The following is a 26279-nucleotide window of genomic DNA, read 5'->3' as shown; positions in this document are numbered from 1 at the left end:
TGCCTCCCGCTCTCCAACCACCCTGAAAGCTACAGTATGGCCCGCCTGTAAGATGCTACCACCCAAGAATTTGAGGCTTGAGTAAGTGAAATGAGAATGAAGAGAGAGTGTAGAATCTACTTCCAATAGTGGTAGAAGGTCCTTGGTGGTGTGATGGCCCCAACAGAACATCCTAACCAGGCCTCAGATGTGCCCCTGGGTGGTGGTTCCTGATTCCTGCCTATTTGCTGAGTCTACTTTTCGAGTTCTCTCACTGATTCTCTGAGCTATACAACATCCTTCTAATAAACTACTTTTCTGCTGAAACTAGACATAGTTCATACTGCTCGCAACCAAGAACCTTGACTGATAACAATGATTTTCTTCTTTCTGTTCATTTTTTTTCCTTTGACAGCCTGACACATAGAATATTTGAATACTTGAAAGTGGCAAGATGAATGTTATAAAATCTACATCTCATACAGATGTAGATCACTAAAGTAATTAGAAAGCCAAGACATTATCTTTTCTTTAGGACTACATCAGGCTATGACCAGAAAAAAATATCTGAATCATCAAGGATACTTGGAGCTCTACCAGATCAAACTCTCTCTCTCTCTCTCTCTCTCTCACACACACACACACACACACAGCACACAGCACATGTTGGGCCTCACTGCATAGGTCTTGAATGGGGAGCATAGCTCCCCCAAGGTCAGGCCTAATCATCCTATGCCTGCAAACTGGGAAATATGAAAGCTTCTGATCCAGTTATCTGTACCAGTGGCTTAGCCACACAGGATGAGCCTCAAGCACCATCACTGCATAGAGTGGCACCAGGAAATAGAAAAAATTGATTAGTCAAGACTGGTCAGAGTGGGAGGGACAGCTAATCAGGCTGTAAGAGAAAGGGACAGGCCATCTTACAATAAGAGAGCCTCCCTTGTTAGACTCCTGCAAGGTCTCCGGTAGGAGATCTGTTGGAAAATAGATACTATATATGAAATCAGAAGTGTTCTCATTGAGACCTTCAAGATTGACTTAGTCCCATCCTCACACACTAGAACCACATCAGACAATGATCCAGGCTTCCTTTGGGGAGTCAAGCAATGAATCAAAAAACACCATTTTCGATTATCACCATCTTTCCCACCCTCCCTGTGGTTTGGCTGGGATATAGGCTCTCCTCCTTTATCGACCCAATTTTTTCTTTCTAACAGGCCTGGGTTGTCCAGTAATGACCCTGACACAATGAGAGCATGTTGCAGAGGTCAGTGGACTTGGGCCCTAAAACCACATTCGTAATAATTCCTATCTTTTTAAGAGGAAAGGGAGCTAAAGCCACATGCCAAGAAGGCTCTGCTGTGACCCACCAAGGGGAGCAACTATCCAGTTTGGATAACATTTAACATGAGAGAGCTGGAATGAAGTGCTAGCAGAATCCCAGCTACAGCAACTTTGCTGGACCTCTTCCAAAAAGAGGTCTAACACCATCTACTCTTACCCTTTCCTGAGCTCAGGCTGGGGTGTAGCATGGAGGGTCCTTCCCTTTCCATATGAGATTTTCCCGGGACCATCTCCTGCTTTTGGCTATATTCTGAACATCATGGATTTTCAAGTATGTAGCTCTTTCTTCAAGAACTTGATGATATGAGATATCAGAAGCAAGAATTTGACAGTAAACCAGGTGTGCCAGGTACAGAGAGGTTAGCCTTGGGACCAGTTCCTGGTAGTGTCCTGCTCTTAGACACATAAGTAAAGCTTTTTGAGAATCATTCTTACAAGTCCCAAGGAGATCCACCAGAAACCAGTGGCAAGGCTCCTTCAAAAGGGAAGAAAATCAGCAGGGAAAATAAGAGGAAGATAAAAGGGAAAACTAAAGTAGCAAAGACAGGAAAAGGTTTAAGTTTTATTGTTTCTTCTGTTAAATAGTGAATAGATGCCCAATACAAAAAACTTCAGAAAAATTTTTAAAAAAGATAAAAAACAAAGATGATCTATAATTTGATAACTTGGAGAAAATCACTGTTAAAATTTCTGTGTATGAACTTGCATACTTCTCTATGAAAATTTATATGTAGATAAATTTTAAAACAATGGGATATGTATGCATAAAAATATAGAGACATTAATTTATTGTGAAAATCCTTTCACATAAATAAATAAATGGCTTTATCATCATTTTCATGGCTGTGTAGTGTTCTATTATAGACATAGCTTGGTTAACACACCCAATCTCTTACCAGTGGATTTTTCTCAATTGTTCACTATTATAATGTTGTAATTACTCACATCATAGGTATATCCTTGTAAACTTCTTCCATTGTTTCCCAGGAGTAGTCTTGCTGACTGAAAGGTACATACTTTTCAAAATACTTTTCATAAATTGATTAAATTAATTAATTTATTTATTTATTAAACTTTTCTTAAATTGTCATCCAGAGTGCTATGCCAGTCAACATTAGGATGTGGGTATCTACAGGTGTGCCATTTCGAAGGGGCACATGCACCCCAAAGTTTATAGCAGCGCTATCAACAATAGCTAAAGTATGGAAAGAGCCCAAATGTCCGTCGACAGATGAATGGATAAAGAAGATGTGGTATATATATACAATGGATTATTACCTGGGAATCCAAAAGAATGAAATCTTGCCATTTGCAACAATGTGGATGGAACTGGAGGGTATTACACTAAGAGAAATTAATTAGAGAAAGACAAATACCATATATGACTTTACTCTTTTGTGGAATTTAAGATACAAAACAGATGAACATAAGGGAAGCGAAGCAAAAATAAAAACAGGAGAGGAACAAAACATAAGAGACTCTTAAATACAGAGAACAAACTGAGGGTTGCTGGAGGGGAGGTGGGTGGGGGGATGGGCTAAATGGGCAAGGGACATTGAGGAAGACACTTGCTGGGATAAACACTGAGTGTTATATGTAGGGGATGAATCACTGGAATCTACTCCTGAAATCATTATTGCACTATAGGCTAACTAACGGGGAAGTAAATTAAAACATTAAAAATTTTTTTAAAAAGGATGTGGGTGGGGGGTGGGGGAGAGGGGAAGTGGGTGATGGGCATTGAGGAGGGCACTTGTTGGGATGAGCACTGGATGTTATATGGAAACCAATTTGACAATAAATTATATTTAAAAAATAAAATACAATAAAAAATAAATAATAAAATAAAATAAAGGATGTGGGTATCCATTTCCTTAAATCCTTTTATGTCTTTGGCCAACTGGGTAGTTGAAAAAACCATCTTTGGGGCGCCTGGGTGGCGCAGTCGGTTAAGCGTCCGACTTTAGCCAGGTCACGATCTTGCGGTCCGTGAGTTCGAGCCCCGAGTCAGGCTCTGGGCTGATGGCTCAGAGCCTGGAGCCTGTTTCCGATTCTGTGTCTCCCTCTCTCTCTGCCCCTCCCCCGTTCATGCTCTGTCTCTCTCTGTCCCAAAAATAAATAAACGTTGGGAAAAAAAAGAAAAAAGAAAAAACCATCTTTGCACTGCTTTGGTTTCAAGTGAAGTTGAATTTCTTTGCATGTTTACTGGCCATTTTGAGATGCATTTCCTTTGCCCATGTTTTTCAACTGGAGTGTTCATTTTATTTTCTTGTTGATTTGTGAGAATTCTATATTAAGCATTCTTACCCTTGTCATACATGTTGCTACTGAGTTAACATTTAAAAGAAGATGAAAACTAAAATGTAATGAGGCAAGAAAATATGTTGACCAATAAAATAAAAAATAAGGAAATGTTACTTTAAAAACGAGATAATAAGAAATTCTGTTGAGACAAAATAAACCCCAGATAGAAACAGGAAACTGTAAGTAAAGAAATAGAAAAATAAAAATGGAAAAATAAAACATTATATATATATATAGCATAAATTACCATAATTTACATACATAATTTATATAACATAATATACTTAACATATAATATATTTTATATTATATATAATTATAATATATAATATTATATAATAATATAATAATACATCATAATATATTATATATGTAACAATATATAATATATATCATTTTTATATAATATAATAACATAAATTGTCCAGAAGAAAATAAAAATAAATCAGGGGTGCAGAGAACAATAATGACTTATCCCAAGTAGGCCAAGGACAGTGTCATGGACCTTTCTTTAATCAGGGTGTTTGCAGAGACCTGCACAGATCAAAATGGGGAATGGTATCCAAATCCTTCACAGTACTCTTACACTTGTTCAGGCCATTAGCAAATCCTCCAGAGGAAGCCAAATCCATTTAAAGCGACTTTTAAGAAGGGCAACAGATAAAAAGGTAGGCAAGGAAAGAATTATAAAAACAGGATGGAGTCGTGATGGAAGCAGGTTAATCTGTCATTTTAATTGCATTGTCCCTTCTTTTTGTTCACTAATTAGATCAAGAAGCTATTAGAGTTACAGATGCTAAAAAGTGACTCTTTTTGAAGAAAGCTTAAACAAGAAGATGTCTTACCCCACCAACTCCAGGTTTCACGTAAGATAAATTGGATCCAACATGGGATACCAAAGGAGGTCCATGTCTTACGAGTATTTTTTTCTGAGAGTACAGGACAGTTTATCTTTTTTTTTTTTTTTTTTTTTAATTTTTTTTTTTAACGTTTATTTATTTTTGAGATAGAGAGAGACAGAGCATGAACGGGGGAGGGGCAGAGAGAGAGGGAGACACAGAATCGGAAACAGGCTCCAGGCTCCGAGCCATCAGCCCAGAGCCCGACGCGGGGCTCAAACTCACGGACCGCGAGATCGTGACCTGGCTGAAGTCGATTGCTTAACCGACTGCGCCACCCAGGCGCCCCTTTTATTTTTTTTATTTTATTTTTTTTTGACAGTTTATCTTTAAATAGGAGGAAGGTATGCATAAACTTTTTGCATGTCCGTTTAGTCTTCACAAAGCAGTATGAGATCAGTTTATGTATGAGAACGCAAAGTTCCACAAAGGCTAAGTGATTTGCCTCATTAAGTTGCTAACTGTGTAGGGGCACCTGGGTGGCTCAGTTGGTTAAGTGACTGACTTTGGCTCAGATCATGATCTCATAGTTTGTGGGTTGAAGCCCCACGTTGGGTTCTGTGCTGACAGCTTGGAGCCTGGAGCCTGCTTCGGATTCTGTGTCTCCCTCTCTCTCTGCTCCTCCCCTGCTCGTGCTCTGTCTCTGTCTCTCTCTCTCAAAAATAAAAATAAAAATAAAACATAAAAGATTATAAAAAAAGGTGCTAACAGTGTGTGCTATGGAGCTGGAATCAAAAACAACTCTAGGCCACTGCTATCCAATAGAAATATAATATGAGCCATATATGCTATTTAAAATTCTCTAGTAGCTACATGTAAAAATGAAAATAAATAGGGGCACCTGGGTGACTTAGTCAGCTGAGCATCTGACTCCTGATTTTGGCTCAGGACACAATCTCATGGTTAGAGCCCACACTGGGCTCTGCACTAGCACTGTGAGCCTGCCTGGGATCAGCTCTCTCTCCCTCTCTCTGCCCCTCCCCCTCTCGCACTCTCTTAAAATAAATGGCAAACTTTAACAAAAATTACTAAATAAATAAATAGGTGAAATAAAATTTAATAACATTTTCTTTTTTACATTTCTTTTTTTCATGCTAAATATTTGAAATCCAATATGTCTTTTACATTTACAGCATGCATACCTTAATTTGCACTAGCCACATTTCAAGTACTCAAGTACATTTCAAGTACTTAACAGCCATGTGTGGCTAGCAGCTGCCATGTTGGACAGCCTGGTTCTAGACCAGTGGTTCTCAAGATGTGATACCCAGATCAGCAGCAGCAGCACCACCAGGAAACTGTTAGAAGTACAGATTCTCGACCCCTGTTCCAAACCTACTGAATCAGCCCTCTGGCAGTGGGGAACACCAATTCGCATTTTAACAAGTCCCTTCCAATAATTCTGATACATGCTATGGTTTGAGAACCATTGCTCTAGACGATTGCCTCTCCAACCCACTTCAAATCTAGGACAGCCATGGCAGGCTAGTACTAAGGAAGAGAAGCCCCTTCTCTTAAGATCAACAATTCTTGGCTAGATGAAGTTGGTATTCTTGTGTGTGGAAGTCCTCTGGTCCTTGTTGTAGTTCCATTTCTTGGGACTTTGGAATGAATTGCCAGACATATAATTTAAAACATGGTTTAATTTATCATTTTGTTTAAAGGAGGAAAAAACACCCGACACTAACCACCCTATACTATTATCTTGAGTTCAGTTATTAAGTTCTCTTGTCCTCGGTTTCCTCATCCATAAAATGAGAATCCTTTAATAAATGTTGGCAATTTTTTTTAAACACATTTATTTTAGTAATCTCGACACCCAACGTTGGGCTCGAACTTACAACACTGGGATCAAGAGTTGCATGCTCTTCCCACTGAGTCACCCAGGCGCCCCAGGAAACTTTTTTCAAAGTACTGTGTACAAAAAAAAAAGTCAGCAAAAGTGGCTGATATTTTTAAACTATGGTTAAAAAAAAAACTAGTGGGCAGGAAGGTAATATAGATTTTGAGCATAGAAGCAGAAGCTAATTCACTTCTATATCTCAGAACATTAGATTTGCTGAGGGGGGAGGGGAGGGTTCTTGCCAAAATTACCGAGAATGAATCTGAGCATGCCTTAAAGGAGAACTTTCAGTAAACAGGAATTACCTATAAAGAAAATCAGGAAGCCAAAGTGTTTCTTTTTATGAAGTTACATCCTGCCATAGAAAAGCTGGGTAGGAAATAAAGACTGATGCGCTCCCAACTGTATACTAAACCGGTTATTATTTCATTAAGGAAAATCTGAGCAAAAGCTCAGATTCAGTGAAGGAAAAAAAACCATGAGAAGCTTACATGTCATGAGAAACCAAAGACAACCAATGGCTACAATTAAACATGAGTTGGGGAAAAACTATACAAACAAATCTCTACTCTGATTTCAGATTCCTTAGTCCACACTTGCCCTCTCCACCCCTCCCCCTATTTTAGTAATACTTCCTCCAGACTTTTGCTTGAAAATGTGTGTCCACGAAAATAGGAGACTAATAATCTCAATTTCCTCCTTCTCTTTCTCTTTATTGTTAATAATACTTTCAAATTGTGCGTTTCCAGGGTTCTCTTGGTTTTTCCAGGTTTCTGTGATGGTTTTTCCGGGCTGCTCGGCACTCTTAAGTTCGATTAGAGAAAACGTTTTCACCACCTAACACTTTCCCAATTTATCCTCCCACCTTCAAATGAGAAGACACAAGAAAAGGCAAGATAGCCCTTTTTGGAGGCAGGTTCCCATGGTTTGGGGGGAATGGCAGATGCCTTTCTGCAGTGGCAGCCGCAACCTTCCGCAAAGCAGAAACTGCAGCTCACACTCTCCCCTACTTCCCCCGCCCAAACCCACTACCTCGCAAGTCCACACAATCCTTAAAAGCACACACACAAACTCCTCCAACCTCGCATCCCCTCTTACACCCCACACCGCACGCACGCCAGGATGCCTGCTGCCACAGTAACGCTCAACCCACCCGGTGGCCCCACCCCTTTCGGTCCCGCCCCGCCCCAGACACCAATGGTCGCCGCCCGCAGCTCCCGAAGGGTGCGTTGATAGGGCAGCGGGGCCTGCCACTCTCAGCGTGCGTCCCGCCCCCTCTTCACCCGGGGCTGGGGCTGGAGGGGCCGGAGCATCAGCGTGAGTAGCTGCGAGCAGCCGCGGTGGCGGCGGCGCGTTGTTGCAGTTGCGCCATCTGTCAGGAGCGGAGCCGGCGGGGAGGGGGCTGCCGCGGGAGAGGAGGAGGGGTCGTCGTGACCCAAGGCCGCCGAGACCCGCCCGCCGGCCGGCCGCGAAAGCACAAGCGGGCTGCCCTCGGAGCCGCGCGTCCTCCAACGTCCGGGCGCGCGGCGCTTCAGCCAGCGCACCGAGAGCTCTCTGGGCACACACAAAGCCGCCGCCCGCGCCGCACCGCCCGGCGGCCGCCGTCCGCGCCAGGGAGGGATCCGGCCGCCGGGCCGGGGACACCCGGCGCCGCCCCCTCGGCGCTCTCGGAAGGCCCACCGGCTGCCGGGCCCGCCGAGGAACCCCCGGAACCGCCTCGGCCGCGCGGGAGGAGGGCGGGGAGAAGACCATATGAATGGGCTCCGGAGCCTGAGCGCCGCGCAGGTAAGCGGCCGGGGATGCGCCCTGGGAGGCGGTGGGGATGCTGCGGAGACGCGGGCCACCGACGCCCCCGCGCTGCGCCGCCCCCGCCGCGGGGCCCCGCGCTGCAGTCTCCCGGCGGTCGCCGCTGCTGCCTCCGGGGCGCCCCGCGGGGCTGCCGGGGAGTTGGCCCCGCTCGGAGTCTTCCCGCGGCCGCGCGGGAGGACACCTCTGCGGGGTGCGGCCCTGAGGTAGCGCAGGGATGGGGGGCCCGTTTCCTCGCCTGCGAGCGGGCGCAGGGTGAGAATAGGAATTGTCAGGGGGGCGAGGCTGGCCCAGACTCCACCCTCGCCCTCCTTTCGGGGGCCCCCCGCGGGGACTCGGTCTGTGTGTGTTGTTTTAATGTCAGGGATGATGTAATCACTTAATAATTGATGCCCCGTGCTGCTTCCCTCCCCACCCCACCCCACCCCTGCCCCACTCCTCCACCTCTCGGCCTCCTTCTGCGGTCGTCGCTTTCCTCAGCTCATCCTCCTGCCTATTTCTGGCACCTCCCTAGCACTTCCCCCATCCTCCCCTTCACTCTTCCTGTGCCACCACCCGCCCAACCTTCCCCTGTCCCCCTTGCTGGAGCCTTCGCTCTTCTTCCTCTGCCTCCCCACCCCTTCTGCTCCCTCAACCTCCTTTCTCTTCCCTGCCCGCTGAATTTCCTCTCTACTTCCCAGATCGATGACTGTTTTTTGTTTGGTCGCCTCCCCTCTCTTATCTCTGCGGCCACAGGCGGAGGGGACTGGGCCAGAAAGAGGCCACCGAGGTTGGGCCCAGGCGGAGATTTGCTGGGACTCAGTGAGAAGCGGGATAATAAAATCACCCTTCTTGCCCCTCCTCCCCTTAATAAATCACACAGACTCGCCGTGTGTGTGTGTGTGTGTGTGTGTGTGTGTGACACAAAGAGCCCTTTCAGTGTACAGAGAGGAGACGCACAAAGTACCCAAGGATGGGCACGATGATTCTTCTTTCTCTTCACTGGGGCTTCCCTTTCTCTCAGATAAAGCAGTTGATTTTCTCTCTGAGAGTCTTTCCTGCCACATTTACCAAAACATAAAAGGCCCCAGATGCTGCAGGGTGGCAGGTGCTGTCATTTTGCTGTATTCATGGACCCAGTAGCGTTGACTGGCAGCTGCAGTACTTCTTAGATTTAAGGGGGAAATGATTCCAGCAGTCCCAAGAGTTGCTTTCTTATCAAGATAGCCTTCCTCCACCTTGTTTGAACCTCCTCTCCTCTGAGGATAGGTACTAAAAAGCTGGGGTAGGATAAATCGGTGTGGGAGCAGAAGAATTTGGCTTCTGAGTCAGATAATTAAATTAGTATTTGATACGAGTGAGGCAGCTAGATCTGCTTCTTCCCTCAAGTCTAAGAAGTGCTGAAGTCTTGAAATTTTGTCTGCCCATTGGTGTTGTTTTACCCTTATATTTAAACAAGTTTCCGGGGGCATCAAAAACACAGCATTCAAATTGGTATTTGGAAGGCCGTGGGAGACTGTGTCTCTTCCTTGCTTCAGGGGAGTCTTCAGACACCCACATCCTTCCTCTCACCACCCCAATCGACTGCAATACTTTCCACCCTTTGTGCTCTTTCTCCTGAGTCCTGGCCCCTTGGGTACTGTGCTTTCAGATGAAGGGACTCACAGACTTTTGGAGGAAGTGGTTTGTTAACTATCTAACGTTTGGGGGTAGGGGGGCACTTAACTATGAGCCGAGGATGTAGAGAATCTTTTGATTGAACTTTGAACCATCTGTTTGGTGTTCCTCTCAAGGAGGAAATGTTAATGTAAATCTGGAGGCTTAATGTTCCATTTTGTAAGCCAGTGGCTATTACATGCTTAATTGATAATATGAAAACGTAGGTTGAACCCATTGATTCCTAAGAGCATGGCTCCTTGACTCTTGTCTTAAGTTTGTTTTTCAAGAATTTTATTAGGAAAGAGTCATTTTTCAAGAATTTTATTAGCAAAGAGTCATGATTCATTAAACATTTACTTCTGTACTTTCTAAGGACATTCATCATGGAACTTTTTATATTTAAAAAAAGCAATAGGGTTAATGGGTATGCTGTAAAAACAAAGGGTTGTTTGTTTGATGCCAGACCCAGGAAGGAAAGTCCGTGCACAATAAGCTCACACTGTGTTGACCGAGCTAAAGAGACTTAATGATAAGGTTGAATGTGAACAAATGCACACTCTGCTTTCTGTACTTTATGCTTTGTCCTGGGTCTGGACTCTCCAATCCCATCAGATCTGCTTGCATTCTGTTTAACCTTTAGGCTCAGCTCAAAAGTCTTTGATGTTTTCTTTATCCTCCCCACCAAACAAATCACCACGCCTCCAATTTTGTTTTCAGACCTCAGCAGCAGGCATAACGTTTGGCCTGTCTCTGTTTCCATCATTAATTGGTCAGCACATTGAGAGAAGGAACCTGGTCTTATCCTGTTTCAGTAAATGTGAGTTAGGTCTTTGGTATGTGCCAGGCACTTGGATTTATTAAACTAACGTTAGCAGCTGTAACAAATAGGCCTGCAGAAACGTAATGGCTCAAAGGCAATAGACATTTATTATTCCTCATGCAGTAGTCCACTTTTTAAATGCCTTGGCCTGGAAATGACACCTATCACTTCCACTGACATTCTGTACGCAAGGGCTGGTTAGGTGGCCGCATTTAACTGCAGGGGAGCCTGGGAAATGTAGGTTAGCCATGTGACTAAGAAAAAAGAGGAAATGTATTTTGGGCCAGCAGCCTTGCCATATGTTGCCATTCAACAAGGCACAGTCATTGCCCTCAAGGAGTTTGTAGGCTGATGAAAACTAAATTGTATGGAAACCTGGAGCATAAACCCATCATTTCTTTTATTCTTTTGATTTCATAAGTTCAGATCTTTTTATTTTAAACATGTTTCATAAAACTTTGCTTTTTGTTGGTTCAAGTAGTTCCCACTCAGTGATTACTTGTAATACAGTGATCTCATGCCTCCTATGTTGACTTTGGTATGGTTCTTTTACTCTAGTAGAACCTTTCTTGGCCTAGATTTTTTTTATTTGTTGATTTTATAGACTCCCAAAGTGGCTGGGAGGGTCCTTAGAAATCACAGTCCTACCTTCTTAACTGAAAGAGGAAATTAAGCAGAGTGCCGAGGAGAAACTTCTTGCCTGGGGCCATGCTAATGAGAAGGGAGCCCTAGCCAGCCCAGGCTCAGTCTTGCCTGGGTCCCCTTCACCACACAGCTGTCCTGACTTGGTGATTGTGATATCTGCATATTCCACGGAGACTAAGTGAGTTTCCAGACCTCCAGGAGCAGGGCAAACTGCTCGTGTTCTGGATAGTCTCTGTTCTCCACAGGCCTCCAAACCATTGGAGCAATGCTGTCCATACTATTCATCATAGTTAATAATGCATATATTTTTGCTACAAACGGTTCATTATATTCATCTGTTCTGGAAACATTAGCCAAGTGTGTTCCTGTGTGCAAGGCACTGGGAGATAGGGTCATGAAAATGAATGCTTCTGCTGTCCTTTTCTTCAGGGGCTCACAGTCTGCCAGGGGAGATAAAAGTAAATAAATAATAGCTAATTTTTATCGAGCATTATTATCTGTCAAGCGCTGTTGAAGTTCTGGTCTTAGCAATAATGATCTGAAGTGGTTTCACTTCTCTCCCTTTTACAGGTGGGAAATTGAAGCAGGGGAGGTTAAGTAACTAACTGAAGATCATATAGTTATTAGGTGGTACAGTCACAGTTCAGGCCCAATTAGTTTGGTTTCAAATCCCTTGCTCTCAGCCACTAGGCAATATGCAAAATACTATATATGGATATAATAATATTAATTAAAATACGTTACATGCCATAAGAGGAAGATAGCTAAATACTTTGGAAACTGATACTTCTAGTTGTTGTGAAACAACCTTATATTTAAATTTAAAAAGTTAAAGATGGGAAAGCAAAGCATGTTGATACTGGAAATACTTTTACTCTGTGTGATTTCTATTTTAAGCTGTGTCCTTCTGTGGGCCACAGATAGGTGGGTAAATGTGAATGGTCATACATATTTCCTCATTCAGCAACATTCATTCATTGTATCTACCATTTGCCAGACACTGAGCTACATGCTTCAGGGGCAGAGGTGTGATCCTGCTCTAAGGAACTTACCTGGACAAAGGAAGTCTCTGCCTGCTGTGATTCTAGGGGCCCTCACAAGAGGAAGAGAGCACATAGAACGGAGCATGAACTACACAAAGAGGTGGAAAAGTGGGGCAGCCAGGCAGCAAAGGTTGGAGGAGGTGTCTTTGAGGTGAAGAGTAGGAGTCAGCTAGTAGAGTGTTATAGAAAGGCCATTGCCCTGGAAGGCAAATGCACTTTTAGGAAATTGGAAGTAGTTTTTGGAGGGGGTCGGGGGGGTATTGTAGAGAGACAGACAGAGGAAGAAGATAGGATAGAGAAAAATCTGAGTGTTCTTGTAAGTACAGTTGACCCTTGAACAACTTAGGTTTGCACACGGTCCACTTATATGCAGATTTTTTTTTGATAAATATGGTATAGTACTGGAAATGTATTTTCCTGGTGATTTTCTTAACATTTTTTTCTCCAGCTTACTTTATTGTCAGGAATATAGTATATAATACATATAGCATATAAAATATGTGTTAATCAACTGTTTATGTTAGCAGCAGTCTCAACAGTAGGCTTTTTTTTTTTTTTTTTTAATTTTTTTTTAATGTTTTTTATTTCTTTTTGAGACAGAGAGAGACAGAGCATGAGCAGGGGAGGGGCAGAGAGAGAGGGAGACACAGAATCTGAAACAGACTCCAGGCTCTGAGCTGTCAGCACAGAGCCTGATGCGGGGCTCGAACTCACGACTCGCGAGATCATGACCTGAGCCAAAGTCAGATGCTTAACCGACTGAGCCACCCAGGCGCCCCAACAGTAGGCTTTTAATAGTTAAGTTTTGGGGGAGTAAAAAATTATACACAAATTTTCAACTGCATGGGGATTGACACCCCTAACTCCTGCATTGTTCAAGGGCCAGAATGTCAGAATGCCATTTAACAGTTGTAAGTGGAGATGATGCTTTGATCTAATTTGTATTTTATAAAAGATTATCTGGCCACAGTGTAGGCTGTTGCAGAGGCAGTCAAGACCAATGCGGGGAAGGTAGTTATGGAAACTCAGATGAGCAATATATAAAAGTCTGAATGGAAGAAATGGAAGTGGAGATGGAACAACAATAACAAAAAAAAACAGAGTAAGAGAGGGTAAGACAGTATATTGAGGGGCAGGGAAGAAGAGGGGTCCTGGGAAATTAGGTGGAGAGAAACATGCAGATAGGTAATACAGTAAGAGAGGACAGGTATGTCAAATGATGACTTTATCATGGACACTTAGGGCTTTCAGGTTGAGGTATGTCATAGGAGTGAAGAGTAAGACTTAATTATACGTCTATTAGCAGCAAATTAGAAACTACTTGAAATAATGGACATGGGCAGTATACTCAGGGACTTTGTAGACAGGGCTGGGGGAGAGCCCAGGAATGGGGGAGGTTAGAGGAGCCCTGAATGGAAGAGCCAGAGTGTTGAGCAGGCCCAGGGGAGAGAGGTTTCCTTGATCACCAGGAGGCGAGGGTTATGCCCCGGACATTAAGCAAAATTAAGAATGAAAAGTGCAGTTTGATTTAGCACCAAAGATCTCCGAATCCAGCCAGAGCAGCATCAGGAAGATAAGGGGTGGAGGTCTAAGACTCTGCTGCTCCCTAGACCAAGATAGAAACATGTATCAAAACTGCAGAACATAGGACCTTAAGGGACTAGAGACCACAAAGTCCAACACGTCTGTTTTACTTAGGAGGAAAAATGAGACCCAGAGAGGCTAGGTGACTTGTCCAAGGTGGCAGAGTCACCACTTAAGGTCCACTGTCAAGCCATTCAGTCCAGGCGAAGGATGTGGTCAAGAGCATGGACTCAGGTGTGGGCTGGGTTCAGCCCCTTCCAGCTGTGTGAACGGGGCCAAGCTACCTAAACTCCGTGCCTCCCTTTTTTCACCTTTAACCTGGAGATAATAGTTCTTACCTCAAAGCTTTGCTGTGAGGAGTCAGTGAGTTAATAAACGTAAAACCCCACATATGGGAAAAGTGATGAGTTTGCTGCTGTTGTTAAAATGTGTGTGTGTGTGTGTGTGTACACACATACATGTAACAGATATACATACAATACATATATCCCTTAGGGAAGGAAAGGTGAAGATGTACTGTCTGCATAGAAGGAAATTTTGAATATTTTAGGCAGAGATTTGGGTGATGGATTGTCAGGTCTGGATCAAGAATTACTGGAAAGCTTGGAAAGTTTATATAGTATGATTGAAAACAGCATACTTAGCAAGTCTTTGTTAGAAATGCAGAGCCTTTTTTATTCTTGAGAGTAAAAAAAAAAACAAAAGCACTTTGAAGTTAGCCCTATCAAAGACTTTCTTGGTTTTAGTCAGATAACCAGAATTTTAACCTATTAACAATGTAAATCCCTTGAGTTTGACTTCAGAATGTCACCATACCTCCTGAAGACAGAACAAACTAGAGAGTAGGGGGAGAAGACCTGAGTTATGACTTTCATGCACTTGGTTCCTATGAATAAATGGTGATTTGGGTTAGAGAGAGAGTGCTCAGTGTTTCTAGTTGAGCAAATCTAATTTTTAGCCACTAAAACACATGAGTAGCCTAAACCGTATTACCTGGAGGGACTTGGGTGACATGCAGTACAGACAGCCTAGGAATAAGTGGCACTCTGGACTTGATTAGGACACAGTAATCCTAGAAGGATATAAATTGAACTGGATTTATCGTCTAATAAAAACGTGGGAAGGAAAGATAATGCTTACTGACTCATGAAACTTTAACAACGTTTGTAAGGCTCTGAGTTGTCGTAATGTTTGGATGAGAGCATTTCCCCATTCATCTCCGTGCTTCCAGGGTGACCCACGTGAGGCCTCACTGTGGATCAGAAGCCGACTTGGGTCCTTCCTGGGTATTTTTAGGAAGCAGAGGTCATCATATATTCAGCCCTTGTAGACCCCATGACCTCAACAGCACCTTGTTGGTTTGGGCAAATGTGTATTGAACGTCTATTAACTATAAATTTGGGGGAGAAAAAAAATACAGCACGAGAAAGTTTTAGCCCATTGTTCATTTCAATTCATAAGGCTTTTTCTGAGGACTGCTTACTTCTGGCCTTGTGATAATGTAAAAAACCATGTAGCACACCATAGCTACTCACCCCTCCTTAAATACACCATAAAAATAATAATACCTACCGCTTTTATTGCACCCCAGAGGCCTTGTTAAGTGCTTTACATACAGTAATTTACTTAATTATAACAACTCCATGAGGCAGGTGTTATTATCCCCATTGATCAAATGGGAAGACTGAGGCTCAGAAAGGTAAAGTAACTTGCCCATTGTCACACAGCTAATTACTAAAGAAGCCAAGTCTGTCTGGCTCCTAGGCTCATGCCTGCTTTTGCTCCAAAGCTGTGGTTCCTCTTTCCCTGCCTACTTTCAAATGACCTTGCCTTTGCTTTGCGGTTGTTTCTGTGTTAAGTGTTAGAGGATATAAAGACACCTTTTCCCCCCAGTGGAAACCTCACTACTTCATTACTCCTCTCAAGACTCACCTTCTGGGAAGCCCCCTCTTTGGTCCTTTCTGTGGGCCCCCATGGCACTTGATTTCTACCTCATCATCACCATCATCATAGTTGGACTTGTAAAGCAAGATGGAATCAGCTGGGTGGAAGAATGGGTGAATACTGGTCTTTTTCATTGACTTATGAGCTCTTTGGAAGTCAGGGACAATATCATATTCATGGTCAATTGGCCAACACAACACCCAGCACTATTCCATGGTATACTATCATTATTCCTACTTAACAGATGGGAAAACTGAGGTTTAGAGGTTAAGCGATTTAGTCAGGCTCACACAGCTAGTAAGCATTAGAGCTGGAATCTGAACCTGGACAGTCTGGTTCCAGAAATCTATGCTCCTAACACTAATTTTGTTCCATCTTTCAAATGAGATTGTAAGCCATGAGTATGGAGACAGTGGATATCATCTCCTAGCCCAGTACCTCACAGTCCATGCTCTGTAAACAGCAGCTCTCTTATTCTTCCATCCACCCTGGCAGAACAACAAACAATATATTGAACTAGGTCTTAGCTCATAATAATAAGGAGAGAGTTTTAGGGTCATGGTTACATGAATATTCTCTGAGGATCTTACAGAGTGCATATCTCCGGGCCATCTTCTGAGTCAGTAGGTCTGGGGCTGTCAGGATTGAGCACCGAACTCCCTTCTGGATATGAGAATGGCAGTAGGGATGGAACCATCAGGGAGGCAGCTTCTGAAAGACAAGGAATGAAGCAAGCATAGTGAGTCTCATCCACATTGATGGGAGCAGGCCGTGAAGTGGTAGAAAATCATCAGTCAGCCCGAGTCAGCAGCCGCCCAGGGGAGGCTGGGGATCAGAAATCAATCACAGAAAGACCACTTACTTTGTATTTTTAAGATTTCTAAGTACCTGCTTCTTTTGAATGTGCTGGTGGGATTTTATCTGATGAATTTAAACACTTTCATTTTTCTCAGATCTTCCGTCTTTGAGGTTCCCAAAAATAGTAGGCTTTTCATGGAGTTGTATAAGGATTCCATCTGCTTTATACTGAAAAGTAGGGCTTTAATGGAAAATTAAAAATGAGCCAGATCGCCTTTCCCACAACAAAGCCCAGGGCACTTTTCCCAATCCTTTCTTCTTTTAATCCCCAGCAAAAGTTACTGAGTCTGTATTTCTGTGGGATCACCCCCACCCTCCAAATTAAATTCTACCCAAAAGCCAAATAAACACCAACAAGTTTCTTCATTTCCATACGTTGTCATATCTATTTAAAAGCAATAACAGTTTCAAATATTGTCACTTATAAAATTTGACTTTCATTTCAGTTTTCATTTTATTCCAGAATTGTGTGATCTGTGGCCTATAACTAGGCACATGCACACAAGGATACCTGAAAAGTGCTGATTTCTGTTCATGGTTTCTCTTATTTGCTCTCAAAGTTTGGAGGCTTTCACCTTTCATTGTAGAGTTTACTGTCTAACCTACAAATATAGAGCACCTCATTGTTTTCAGTTGTAGGAGCTGAGTTGTCAACGAATGCTAACATTCTGTCATTCTCTATCTTTTATCATCTCCTTTTACTTGAAAATGCCAATTCTGTGGCTGTCCTTTATATATACTGTTGCCCAGTCTATATTCTCTTGATATGTTACGTCCTTCAGGCTCTCCTGTGGTTTGCAAATAATGATTGCAGTTGCTTCACTCCTATACCTTCTAAATTGAGTGAGGGGATGTTGATCCATGTGAAATGGATGTGCCAGCTGATGTAGATACTGGTTCTCTTCCCTTGTCCCTTTACTTACAACCCAGTGAATAGGAGCAAAGACCAAATTCCTTAGGCTGGCATTCAACACCTTCCATGTCCACATTCTTAGTCATACTTGGCTCACCTCATTTACCACTATACTAACACTTGATTAGCCAGATGTCAGTCTAGTATCTCATTAATATGAAAAATGTGTTCTGGCCTTTGTTTTCCCTTCTTGAAATCCCCTAGCCCTTCTTTTCCCTCAGAATTCTACCCATTTTTCAATCCCAGCTTTAGGAAGTTTCCCCTAATCTCCTCATCCTCTTACATTGAATACTTATGACCAGTTGTCTCCTAATAAATGATGCCTTATGTTGTTAGTTAAATTCTCATAGGAGAGATCTAAGGTTCAGAGAGATTTTGTGACTTGCCCAAGGTCATATATCCAGTTACTAATTTAGTTTAGACTATAATCTAGGTCTCCAAGGAATCTGTGTGGGTCCTGTATTCTCAAGAAACTGTTGGCCCTTTGTGTGCAAAAATGTTGTTTGCTGGCCCCCCTATAGCAGGTAGCACGATGTCATTCGTAGTGTAGATATTCAGTGGATGTTTATTTGGAGAGGCCCTGGAGCAGGGCCCCGGAGTATGTAGCTGCTCTCCTGGCCATCTGTGGGGCTTGGATGTTGAGCCTGTGTAGTTTTTGTAGTTTCTGATGGCACCAGGTTGACTCTCTACCAGCCCGCATGGTTTAGGGTCAATGATTGTCCCAGACTGGTTCAGGAACCACTGTTGTATTTTGAGGATGGTGTGTGTTTAAAGATCTTGCCCTCGTAATCTTGAGCTTTTGGTTAAACATTTAGAGTGGTCAGGGAAATAGTTACTTCTTTGTCCTCTGCCATCAGGTTTTCACCAATAAGATTTTCACTAAAAACCATAGGAAGTTACCAGTGGTGCAGTGACATCCAAGACCAGGAGAAATGCAGAATGTTTCAACACTGGGAGGAAGTTGGAAGAAAACAGTAGTGGATGGTGGAAGAGTGCAGAGTGGCCACCAAGGTTGTGCCTGGAAGTCTGAGAGGACTGGGGAAGCCGGTGCCCATCCATATCTGCACCTCTCCAAGTAGCATTTACCTGAGTCCCTCAGCCATGTGACACCCAACCGTGACTGTGGAAGTGCCATCCTCTCCCTGTGTTAATTTGGTTCACTTGGTAGTATCAGCATCTGAAGAATCTCCCTGGCAGGGGAGGAAGGTTCTTTTCTAGACTTAAGGTCCTACGAAGTCATGACTAACACTGTACCCCAACCAGAGCCTCTGTATCTCCATCAAAAGAATGACTGAAAATAAACCTTATGAAATGTTTTCCATGGTTAGGGGTCATTACTCGAGTCATTTCTGTAACAAGATGACAACAGCATAATAGTCAGTGTTTGTCAGCCACTCTGCTGCAGCCAGAAAGAGGGGAGGTACCTGGTGCTTCACTGTTGTTTGAAATGCCATTATGGTCTTTGGAAAGCGGTAGTGAACTTTTTTCCCTTCCTTAACCATACATGGTCCATGATTTGAGCACCTCCTCACCCCCAACCCCCCTCCCATTTCCACAGCCACCTCCTTAAATGCAGGAGATCACATGCCAGTGTCCTAATACACTCTCTCCTTGGCTGGCATGTAATGTCACCACCTCATGCATTTATCCAGTTTGTTCATGTTCAGTCATTTTGGTATATCTCCCTGTCAGAATTGTCCATTTTCAGTAGCATGCTTCTAGAAGGCTGAAAGCACACCTCATTTCATTTGCGTTGTGCTATGTAACACTACACTGAGCTGTGCATTTATTAAATGCTTGTTGATTATGATTCTGAGCTTCCAAGCTGGGAGGTCTTACAAGTGTTTTCAGTACTTCTGGAATGAGATGCATCTTGAATATATTTTCTTCTTGTAGGTAGTACATCAGGTCCTTTGCATTGGTAGGTCCTCAAAATCATGGCTCAGAACCCAGATTTTGGTTGCACAGTGTCTTAGGTTCCCCCTTATGTTCAACTTCTTGGGTGAAAATGCCAGTGATGCCAACTTCTAATCCTGTTTTCAAATTAGGGGCAAGGCATAGGTAGATAATGTGCCATATCACATCCTTCTTTTCATATAGGTGTGGTTGTCCATATAATTCCCACCGTCTTGTAGTCATTATTCAACACATTGTTGATTTCAGACTGTTAAGAGTTACAGGTGGTTCTCCAAGAGACTGAGATTTCCTCAGTGAAGGCCTGTGAGGTGTGGCTGGCAAGGACCTATGAGGACTTCAGAACAATGAGCTGAGCCAGATGCCTCTGTGAGTGCCAGTAGCTCCAGGGAAGTTCTGGTTAGTTTATGCCTGAATGTGATATAAGGAGGACTGGCACTGGAAAACTGCAGCTGTTCTTTGTACCTTGGCCCAAATATGCCAAACGAGGAAGGGTGCAGTGTGTGAAGGTTTAAGAGTCCCCGATCTAGAGTTCCCAAGGCAAACTCCGCTTCCCAGATCTCCTGTCCCAAGCTGTGACAGAGGTTCTGTGTGTAGGGGTTGAAGTACCCTGGCCTCCATCCCCACAACAATGCTCCCATGCACTTGAGATCCAGAACTGCCAGTGTGGGAAGAGCCCTGCTCTATGCTGCCCACCAGGACACTCAGCTGGGCTTTAAGAACCTTCTAGATGAGCTAGAACATGCAGAAATGATCCACTAGTGAGGGTGATGTTGGTGAGATTGGAGGGAGGGGGGGATAACGGATGGAAGAGGATCAACAAAGAGTTGGCAGGGGCAAGATCATGATGGGTATAGGAGGAGCCCTTGTATTAGTCTTTTGTGGCTGCAACAAATTACCCCAAACTAGGTGGCCTAAAACAACAGAAAAATTTCTCTCACCATTCTGGAGTCCAAAGTCTTGAAATTAAGGTGTCACATCCCAGTGACACTTTGTTCTGGAGACTTCCATGCTTCTTTCCTAACTTTTGGTGGCTGCTGGCAGGCCTGGGCATTCCTTGGCTTTTAGACCCATCACTATAGTTTCTGCCACCAATTCACATGAGATTTTCCTTTGAGCATCTTTACATGGCTTTCTCCTCTTTCATAAGGACGCTTGTCACTGGATTTAGGGCCTACCCTAATTCAAGATGGTCTCATCTCAAGATCCTTAACTTCCTCTTTTTTATTATTATTTTTTTAATGTTTGCTTGTTTAGAGAGAAAACGTGAGCAGGGGAAGGGCAGAGAGGGAAGCAGAATCCCAAGCAGGATACACGCTGTCAGCACAAAGCCCAACATGGGGTTCAGTCTCACCAACCATGATATCATGACCTGTGCCAAAATCAAGAGTCGGTCGCTTAACCAACTGAGCCACCCAGGCACCCCATCATGATCCTTAATTTATTAATTATATCTGCAGAGACCCTTTTCCCCATGAGGGGATTTCGGATGGGCATATTTTATAATGGGAAAGGGGCTGCCGTTCAACTCACTATAGCTCTCAACAGGATAAAAATTAGCAGTAACTTGAAGTGAGAAAGAACACATGAGAAGGGTATTTGCAAGTCTGAATTCCCACGAAGGGGCAGGCACAGTATTTTACACGTGTGATTTCTAACTATCACTGAGGCAGATGAAGATACTGACATTTAAAACATTTTTTTTTTAATGTTTATTTATTTTTAAGAGAAAGCATGTGTGCAAGCGTGGGAGGGGCAGGAGAGAGAGAGACAGAGAGAGAGAGGGAGGGAGACACAGAATCCGAAACAGGCTCCAGGCTCTAGGCTCTGAGCTGTCAGCACAGAGCCCAATGCAGGGCTCAAACTCACAAACTGTGAGATCATGACCTGAGCCCAAGTTGGACGCTAAAGCAACTGAGTCACCCAGGCGCCCCTGACATTTTTATGTGAAAAGAAAGAAGTTCAAAGGTGTGGATGTCCTGAAGCTTTTCAGTAAAATTGGAGGCTGAGCCATTATCCAAGGTTGGAAGGTTCAAAGATAGGAGGACAGCTTGGCGAATCTAGAAGAAGTCCAAACAGCCACAAAAATATAGAGTAATATTTTAATAGATGGATAGAAATTATTACAGAGAGGGGTGACTGGCTGGCTCAGTCAGTGGAGCATGTGACTCCTGTTCTCAGGGTTGTGGGTTTGAGCCCCACATTGGGTGTAGAGATTACTTAAAAATAAAATCTTTAAAAAAAACCAAAAATGTATTACAGAGAAATAGCGAGGCCCCATTGGAATTTGTAGGTATTTTTTAATGGCTCGCTTTAGCCCAGTTTTGTGATTTGGCCTTGTAGTACTTGTTACTTTGGAATGGAAAGGAAAATCTGACCGTTTGGTGACCTAGAGTTGAGAATTGATTTGAACCATCAAGTGAGGAGGATATTCTTAGAGACTAAGGAAAATATCGGTTGAATCAGCTGCAAGTAGGATTTAGGCTGGCGAGGGGAGCAAGCTGGAATTGGGATGGTAGATGCAGTAAGGAAGGATCTGTAGTCTTACGGATATGATGCGTGAACACAGCAGGTATGGAAGAGGGGAAACAAAGGCAGGAAGCCCTCGGAAGAGGAAGCCTAGGGGAGTGTAGAGTTCTAAAATGATGCCGAATAAGGGTGGCTCCTTGTTGAATGGATAGCTGCTCAACTGTAGATTAATGATTAAGGACATTAGGTATAAATACTTCAAGAAACTGAAATCCATAGGCCTCTTTTGCTCTTGGTTCAAATATGTGTACAGTTGACCCTTGAACAACACAGAAGTTAGGGATGCTGACTCCTTGGGCTGTCGAAAATCCATGTATAACTTTTGAATTACCAAAAACTTGAATGTTAATTGGCATCTGTTGACTGGAAGCCTTATTGATCATCAAAAGCTGATTAACGTATTTTGTATGTTATATGTATTATATACCATACTCTTACAGTAAAGTGAGAAAATATTAAAACCAACCACAAGAAAAAATACATTTACAGTACTGTACAGTATTTATCCAGAAAAATCCAGGTGTAAGTAGACCTGTGCAGTTCAAACCTATGTTGTTCAAGGGTTGGCTGTAAATGATGTCTTCTAGAAGAATGACATGTCAGTATGTTGCACTTTTAAAAAAAATCCTGGATAATGGAGTGCCTGGTTGGCTCAGTCAGCAGAGCATGCTACTCTTGACCTCAGGGTCATCAGTTTAAGCCGCATGTTGGGTGTAGACTTTACTTCAAAAAAATTTTTTTTTAATTAAAATTTAAAAATCCTGGGTGAATGTTCTGGGCTCCCTGAAACCTTACATTATGACCTTGTTTAGTGGGGGATAATCTTAAACTAGTATTCAATTTACTTTACTTTCCTTCTAATTCTTGTTTCCCTGGGAATCTCCCCCATTGAGGCGAAGGATTCCATTACTTCAGGGGGAGGACAGAATATGGTCTAGGACAAAGAAGACGTTGTTCAGCTTTTGACTTTCAAAACAAGCCCTTGAAGCATGTTTCAGAGACCAGAATTAGCCCAGGCCTTCACTCAAAAGAGGCAGGCTTTGTTAGAAGAAAAATGATTGTGGATTCCAAGGAGGCAGATCTCAGAAGGCCTGGTATATATTGTGTAGTAAGCCATGCAGGAAGGAGGAAATACCTTCCTGGGATGGAGCATGGAGCTTGTAGAGATTAGGAGGAGACTAGAGCTAAATGAATGGGTGGCTGAGATCCCCCACTTCAGGAGAGTGGAGGAGAATCTGCTTGCAGAGAGCACCCATACCTTGCATTTGGTCTGGAACCCTGGAAGGAAACTACCTGTAGTGTACTCTACAGGGGGGCGTGTTTAGGCAGAAGCAAGCCCTCTCAATTCCCCAAAGCCTGCATGTGGCATAGGAGCGATCCCACGGGCCTGTAGGCCCCCTCAGGCACATGTGGAGGTGCAGAGGGAGCTGGGAGGTAGAATGAAGGCAGCACAGAGTGAACTGTGCAGTCTCACTCCTGGAGACTGGTTGGGTTCAATTTACCAGTTACATCAGCAGAATCAGGCCAACACCCAAAGACAAAGGGATGAAACATCCTAGGGACCCCAGTGAGGGCATGGAGGGCAGTGCCTAGACTAGGTCCTCTCCCCATCCTGCTAACCTGGGGTGGGGGCAGAAGGGCAAGGGAAAAGAACACAGCCCTGAGAGGCAGTTTAGAGAAGTTTAATTTGACTAATTGCCCTGAAGCAACTAAGAATTTTAAATCTGAAGAGATTAAGTTATCTTGAAGTGGCAAGATTGTTTTTGTTACTATCATCAGAAATGCAGTGGTCATGATCAATTTGAATTAAACACTGGAGAAATGAAGTAACATTTTTAAAAAGTATTTATTCATTGGGGTGCCTGGGTGGCTCAGTTGAGCGTCTGACTTCGACTCAGGTCATGATCTCCCGGTTGGTGGGTTCAAGCCCCGTGTCAGGCTCTGTGCTGACAGCTCAGAGCCTGGAGCCTGTTTCGGATTCTGTGTCTGCCCCTCCCATGCTCATGCTCTGTCTCTCGATAATAAATAAACGTTAAAAAATTTTTAAATAAAAAAAAAAAAAGTATTTAGGAAGCTCTAGGCCCAACATGGGGTGGGAACTCATGACCCTGAGATCAAGAGTTGCATGCTCCAGTGACTGAGCCAGCCAGGTGTCCTTAAGTAACATTTTTTGTGTGTGTACAGCTGAGTAATAAGTGTAAATTTCACTCCTGCCACATTGCATCTGAGCTGTATTTTATCTTGATGATGATGATGATGGTAACAATGATGGCAGCATATTCACTGGCTTGTATTCTTAGAGTATGCTTTTTCTTTTGAGTAAATCATGTCTTCGCATACGTGTATTAGGTTCACTTTGGGCAAGAAGTGGGAAGATCTGCCCTCTCAAGGAGCAGGCTTGTCTACCAGATATTCCCAAATGTAGTGGGGATTTGGGCTTCCTGTTTTTAGCTTGTGGCAGTTCTTCTGAGTGCCCTGGAAGGGAGGACTTCAGTTGCCAGGGAGACTCATTTCAGTGGAAATTATTAGAATTTCAGGACTTTCTTTAATCAATTTACTGTGATACTGGAGACTAGAAGAGAAGATTTACTGGGTGTGATCCTTCAGTTCCATATTTTAAAGGAATCAGGGTGAATACTAGAGATTGTATTCAATCTCTGATTATCATGGGAGAAACTCTTCACTTTTATTCAGTCCTCATGTACTAAATAAAGCATGAGTATATGGAGGGATTCATTTTCGAGTATAACTCATAAGTAGTTACCAGAACACTAAATGGGGAGGGGGGGGCGGGCGCAGAAACCAGTTAGCTCTTTTTAATTATGTCTCATCCCAACTTGACATTCGTACAAGGATGATGCTACATTTAAGAAGATGTTTTAAAACCTGCTGTTTCTTGAAATGCCTAGTAATTTGAGAAGGGAAATCTTTAGTCTTGCTTTAAAAAGTGTGTATTTGGTGGTGTGTTGAGGATGCTGCTTATATACTTTTCTACTAGAAAATTATGGTGGCACTTTGAGCACATCTTCTCAAAATATACACGCATCTCCTATTTTTCCTCATCTGTCAGTGGGAGCCAAGAGAACTCGAGATGTGGGATCATAACACTGTGGAAAGGAGTCACTAAAATAATCAATACTATAGAATTTTTAAAGGTTGATTTATTAACTGATACCATGTTTGGACCTTTGAAATGGTTCTATTCAAAATCGGAAAAATAAAATTTCTAAAACTTAAAAACATGTCCATGTACATTAGAAGAAAAAAACCTTTTTATACTGAGTAAGCATTAAAAAGAACATATGACCATAATTATTTGGGGTATACATTCACTCTAGTCAGTTTCTAGCTATATGTCTCTAATACCCATGTCACATATTTTTTATGAAGAATGAACTGTTTTAAATGTTCTCATAGGCTTGCCTCTAGTCTTCAAAGTTGTGTCTTATAGTCACTATGTGAAATTGTTACTGTCATCAGTTGGCATTCATGGTATATATACATCAAAATATTTTTTTCGCAGAGAAAATAGTTCTTTCTACCGATGCACATGAGCTCAGAGCAAATTCTGCTAAATGGAGGCTTTCCTCGGGCTAACTTTTTACATGTTGAAATGTGTTAATATGTTAGCCCAAATATTTTCACAGGTCTTTTACCCTCAGGATTTATATCGTTAATAAATATTTTTACAAAACTCATGAAAATAAATTCCTCTGTGGTCCTTTTGAATGTCTTGTCACAATTAGGTGACACAAATTGTAGATCTTCATAATTTCGCTCCATTCTGGTTCCTAACATAAATGTATCCAATTAAAACTAGGAGCACCATCAAAACATCACCTCAAGTTGAGATCCTTCCTTCAACACATCATAATACAATTTCAGAATTAAATCTTGGACACTGTGTTTAGTCCCTCCTTTGCTTTGTCGGGATAAATTTCAACATCTTCCTTTTTGCAAGCCTTGTTTTCAATAACTGCAATTGGCTAAAAGCTTTAAAGAACTGAAGTGTTTTGGCGCTTCATTCACTGCTTTAATGAAAGATTCCCAACTGTTTTGGAACAGAACACACCCAAACTTTACAGGATTCATCTATCATACCATTATGCAACAACTAGGTTGATTTAGAGAATCGTTTCTCAAACATTTTTTTCTTTTTTTTGGTTAAAGTTTATTTATTTTGAGAGAGAGAGAGCGAGTGAGCATGAGCAGG

General features: G+C 42.8%; 1 protein-coding gene across 3 annotated transcripts in view; it reads left to right on the top strand.

Moving 5' to 3' along the window:
• The first annotated feature begins 8053 nt into the window (after window positions 1-8053).
• The window catches only part of FYN (FYN proto-oncogene, Src family tyrosine kinase), a 215232-nt gene continuing 197006 nt past the window's right edge, over window positions 8054-26279 (top strand). For 2 of the 3 annotated variants that reach the window (XM_043592139.1, XM_043592130.1), the window contains exon 1: window positions 8074-8157. The gene's annotated coding sequence lies outside the window, so the exon portion shown is untranslated. Of the gene's footprint in view, window positions 8158-26279 lie in introns of all 3 variants that reach the window. The other variant, XM_043592132.1, reaches the window with a different exon arrangement.

The sequence above is a fragment of the Prionailurus bengalensis genome, chromosome B2, assembly GCF_016509475.1.
Source record: "Prionailurus bengalensis isolate Pbe53 chromosome B2, Fcat_Pben_1.1_paternal_pri, whole genome shotgun sequence".
Taxonomy (NCBI): Eukaryota; Metazoa; Chordata; class Mammalia; order Carnivora; family Felidae; genus Prionailurus; species Prionailurus bengalensis.
The sequence above is the reverse complement of the archived record's forward strand: the minus strand, read 5'-3'. Positions and strand labels throughout refer to the sequence as shown.